The sequence below is a fragment of the Formica exsecta genome, unplaced genomic scaffold (assembly GCF_003651465.1).
Source record: "Formica exsecta isolate Colony F162 unplaced genomic scaffold, ASM365146v1 scaffold26, whole genome shotgun sequence".
Classification (NCBI taxonomy): Eukaryota; Metazoa; Arthropoda; class Insecta; order Hymenoptera; family Formicidae; genus Formica; species Formica exsecta.
Window position 1 is genome coordinate 2,614,443 of NW_021849866.1, and position 5,633 is coordinate 2,620,075.

Genomic DNA, 5,633 nt, shown 5'->3' on the forward strand with positions numbered 1-5,633 from the left:
ATATAAGCGACATAAAAAAAATTATCATTCTAATTATTATATCCATAATCTAACAGCATATCAGAGAAAGTTAGATCAGCAAAAAATTTTCACTACATTTAAATTCTTTACAATTATATCGGAACAGTTGTTAATAAATAAAGGATCAGATATCGCAGGACTTACGCTTTGACGAATTTAACTCTAAATTCGTTACTATGGCGCATTTCAATCCGCATCGACGGAGCCGGGTGATAAACCGTCTCGCAATTTCATGCATACGTCATCAGGAATGGTAGGAATCGTCGACAGCGAGCGTCACGTGCGATATACGTCGGCGCACGTTGGGGTCGTCGCCGAAATACTGGGAAATTCTCCCGTTATTCCTAGACGCCTACGAGCGGCCCATGAATTCCAACAGAGAGGCCGCCGTCGGCATTTAGGAATTATGCATCAATCGATCGATCGATCGATCGACGATACCAATAAAGGTGATTGCGCCAAATGGCTCGTTCTACGATATCTTTCCAACGAAATTTAATATTCTGATATATGTATAATATAGAATTAAAGAAGAAATTAGGAACACGTAATAAGATAGAAATTTGACATACTACGACATAATTTAGATTTTCTTTTATAAAATATATGAATTATTATTGCATGTGTGATACTTTATATAATTTGTGTTTATAATATTAGAAAATCCATATTTAAATTTATAATATCATAAATAAATTTATAAAAATGTATGAAACATCAAATTTTTTATATGTCTGAGAAACATCAAAAATTTCATATTTCTAATTTTTCTTCTTTTCCATAATCAATTTTATTTTGTTAAGAAAAATTCATATTTAATAACTGTTGCATATATAAATTTGTGAAAGATTAAAGTAGTTAATTATCTTTAATTAGATCAAGCATGAAATTATTGGTTTCCATCTGCCAGACTTGGTCAGTGTAATATCCTCTTAATGCTAAAAGTCCCGCGTTAGACACGAAGTTGCACGCTTCATTGTCCACGTGCTTTCTCACATGACGGTCGCACCTGATCAAGCGTATCAATTTTCCAGCAGAGTCATGACTCTGCTGAAGAATCCCCGGGTGGGACTTGATTGTGGCACGAGAATCGATCGTGTGAAACGACGAGGGGAGAAATGAAAAATGATAGCCCCGACGGCTGAATTTTGTCTTCTTACGTGCGTTCGGATTTTCGGTCTTAAAAGCCGTTAAACATCGCGTCAGAGTCGCATCAATGATTCAGTATTTACGTACAATGCCGGTGAAATTGGCTCTAAAGACTCCACCCGGTCGATGGGTTCATCACATAAGGCACCTAAACGCTTTCTCGCGCGCGTTTCTCGAGCCCACACCCTCATGCGTGGAAATCATTTGGTAGTGCGTCACATAACGCAACGAAAAACGTGAGTCTCGCAGCGGCACGCAATTTCGCGCTTTTCATTCCTCATGAGCTTAACTAATCGTGTGCGCCACGCAAATTCTCGTGACAATGTGACGCAATTTTTATCGATTATCGATTTTTCAATCCCTCGTAGGTGCCCTGATTTATTTATTATACGCGCGAAAGAATGTAGAGTAAAAGCGCTAAAAATGATGACTAATATCGGGTATGAAAAAAGAAATGGAATCTTTTTTTTTGTAGGTACGGTTGGCACGAATACGTTAAGTATGCATGAGAGAGTTCATTAGAATTTAATTATCATAGCCTAGAGAATGCCGGCACGTTGTTAATTACTATTGTGACCCCTGCTAAGATCTTAACGATACTATTAAGAATTAAGTTTATCTTTCACAATGAGAGAGAAAGCGAGAGAGTCTTATATAATAATATAGCGACGTTATAAATGCGGGCAATTGCTTTGAATAGTTTATATATTGAGAAATACATAATATATTTAAAATATTTAGTAATTTGGATTAATAGATGAAAAAGTACTATTGCGAGAAAATTGCGTGTCTTCGCTTAATTATGTATATGAAAAATATATTCTTATATCTTTTCAATATGTAGCCTTATATTTTAATCAAACAAATACGTTACAGCTTAAACTATGTTTAAAATTAATTTTGCGATTTAATTAACTTTAATTGCTTTTAATTATTCATCAAAATTTCGTAATTATATTATTATATAATTTAATCGTATTTAAATTAAATTAATTACATAAAATATAAATTTCAAAATTATAACATCTTCTTCCAAATATATGTACTTTAAACAAAATATTTTAAAACATCATGCTTTTTTCTCTTTCTCTAGCATTTTTATTGCCTTAACATAAAATTTCGTAGTTACGATCAAATACTTTCCACGATATTGTGTAACGATAAATTATAAATTTTGTAATAATATTTAATAGTGACACATACACATAAATACTTTATTTATTTGTATCGTGACAATGTATGTGTATGCCATAATGTCAGCATATACTTTTTTGTGTATTGAGGTGCCCCGAATGACAAACATCAAATGCCACGAACGCGCGTTGCAGTCGGGCTGCGGTTTTACGCATTAGAGTATTTAAATTTTATCGACGGCTTACGAGTGTCTCGTCCGGTCAAAACAAACCCATGAAGCACCCATTCGTCGTTCGTCGTTTCATTGTCCCCACAACGCGATCTTCTCAAAGAATATGCGTCCCCATCGTAAACCGAGGGTACGACCGTGTGCGGCGACGTGACCCTCGCGAAAGATACGCGACGTATAATTCCTGGTGCACGCACGCATATATTACTATAGTGCGGTTATCACACTGCCGCGTGTTTCACCTACTCTCGTTTTTTTTTTTCCTTTCTTTTTTTTCAACGCGTAAATGGATTTTATGCCGTGGGTTCGTTGAACCGTCGCCGCCACCGGCGCGTTATACTTGATCGTTAAAATGGGAAATACCCGGCGACCATGCAACGTAATGAAGACCACATATATACATATATATATACTATCTTTCTCTATTCTCTTATTCTCTGTTGGTGTATTACGTGATACCTGGCAGATGTCTGCGATATTCACGTGCGCGATACGAAATGTAGAGATGTAATCTATGTAAAATGGACTAGATCAAAGACATTTCTCGGTAATCGCTCCTCGCAATCAGTTCGTTACCACGGATTATTTTACATCCAGTTGTACCAATAACTTTGATTAAATTTTCGAGATGCATCGATCTGTTCGCTGGATTCAAAATCGTGCGAACTTGATCTTAACATTGTAAAAACTTCATTTTATTTAAATCAACATTTTATGATAAAGTCTGAACCACACACAGTGAAAATTGTGCATTTTTATATAATTTATATCTAAATCTTGTTAAATTTTTTTTAAATTCGTGCTAAATTTTAACAGAATTTAATTTTGCAAAATTTGAATTTTTGTGCTCCCTTGTTTACTTTGTGAGTAAAATAATTTATTAACCTGCTTGTACATATTTATCTTTATTTGTATAAAATAATTATAATTATTTTTAATGGCTTAAATATTTTAATAATAATTAAATCAACAATAAATTAAACTAATTAAAATAATAATACATTATTAATATAATATAATTGAATTGTCTTTTAATTAATTTGAAGCTCTATTATTTTTGCTTATCTACATAATGAATACATTTATGTATATATATTTTTACAACTAAATTTAATTTACTTTGGTACAACTGGACGTTAATTATTATAAATGTGTTATTTTTCAAAATAACTTACATTGTTACATCATTAATATAGCGCATTTTTTCCTAATCCTCAATTAATAAAATTACGTTATATAAATGTGAAAAAAGATTCCTCTTATTATCGTATTTTACTAATATATATAAATAGATTTGAGTTTAATTTCTCTCCAAAATTTTACCAATATTTATAAAATCACAAACTATTTTTATATGTAAAAACTTAAAAAAAAAATTTGTGGAACTTACAACATTTTTTAATAAAAATGCGTGGGAAAAATACGTTATAATATATTATTTTAAAATCATACAAATCCATCGAGATTTAATGCCATTTTTCGTCTTTGTTAATTCATTAAATAACTCACCAGACGCTCCGTGTGTCGTCATAATCCTTCCTGCCTCGATCCATTATCGCCCTTGATGAGTCTGCTTCTTTTCCAATTCGACTCCAAGCAAGAAAAGTTCACTCACTAATACGAATCCGTTAGAGAAACGCGACTGATTACGGACACTAATGACACAGTGTTACATTTACGCGTGCGATGTAATTAATAGAATCCGCGAAGAATACCGCGAGCGAATTCCATTTATACGACACGTGACGTAAAAACATGGCGAAATTTATTACGCGACTACTTGTTGAACGCACGAAACGCGTCTCGTGAGATGACGGTTATTTACGATCGCGCACGTATTTATTAATATACTACGATTTACTCCTGATTCACTGGAGCTGCCGATATCTTTCGTACGCGAGATACTCTCGAACTAGACTAGAAGGTGTTATTTGATCCGGCACGACGCGACGTGTCCTGACCTTCCCCAAGTACGTCTCGGCGCGTATATAAACAACTTCGCGTCGTCGCGTAACGGACGAATAAATCTATCACACACATACATACATACATACACAATTACATTGTACTACGCGGCGCGAATCTTTTGTACATGATTATTACGTGTCATGTACGCCTCTCTTAATCAATGTATACCCGACAATCGTACGCAAGACTCACTTTTAAGAGGACAACGAACGTTACGTGCACCCGGCACTCGGTCGCGATACTTCGTGTGACGTCACGATCATAGACGCAAAAACTGTAGACCGGAGACACTTTCGGGCGAAATAGACTGCGACTTACGACGCGTCGCACACACACATACATACATATATACATATTATGTTGTATTAAGCGAATCTTTTGTACACGATTATTGTATATTATGTATATTTTTAACTGTTTTAGCAATCACAAAATTCACTCGTTATAACCGACAATTATATACTAGACTTTCTTTTGACGAGAGTCGTAAACGCTACGGCTGCCGATACCGTTCGCACGCGAGGCACATACTCGAATGAACAGAAGGCGTCATTCGATCCGGTACAACGCGACGCGTCCTGATCTTCCCGAGCGTCTTAACATATATATAAACAACTTCGCGTCGTCGCGTAACGGTGCGAACAAATTTATCGCGCGTATATATGTTTGTACATACATGATTTGTACATTCGGTCGCGATATTTACTCTTCGCGTGACGTCACAGTCATAGATCTAATAAACGTAGATCGCGCTTCTTATCCTCGTGAGGATATATCTAGACAAATCCGCGTATATGAATATGGACAAAGAAATTGACCAATCAAATGACTAATATATAGGACGCCATATTGCTATCTTTTTCGTAGTTACTAGACGAGTGATTGATTGATTTTTTTATATATATGTATTACATGTCTGTGTAAATTTGTTAGCATAGACTAAGCGTGTCAGGTAAAAATATTATAAATTTGAAAACGATTACCGGTGATAACTGAATCTCAATCTGGTGCGGTATAATAGGAGGATAAACCGCAATTTATATATCGTGAAAATTTCGCTAATTATATTAATAATGTTGCGTAAGTTTAATTAGCATATAATAGCCTTATCGGCATGCACGCAACATTATCT

General features: G+C 34.7%; 1 protein-coding gene across 3 annotated transcripts in view; it reads right to left on the bottom strand.

The window, feature by feature from the left end:
• Positions 1 to 5,308, bottom strand: part of LOC115236680 — a 136,599-nt gene extending 131,291 nt beyond the window's left edge. For 2 of the 3 annotated variants that reach the window (XM_029809276.1, XM_029809277.1), the window contains exon 1: positions 4,043 to 5,308. The gene's annotated coding sequence lies outside the window, so the exon portion shown is untranslated. The remainder of the gene's footprint in view (positions 1 to 4,042) is intronic. The other variant, XM_029809279.1, reaches the window with a different exon arrangement.
• Between the last annotated feature and the right edge of the window lie 325 nt (positions 5,309 to 5,633).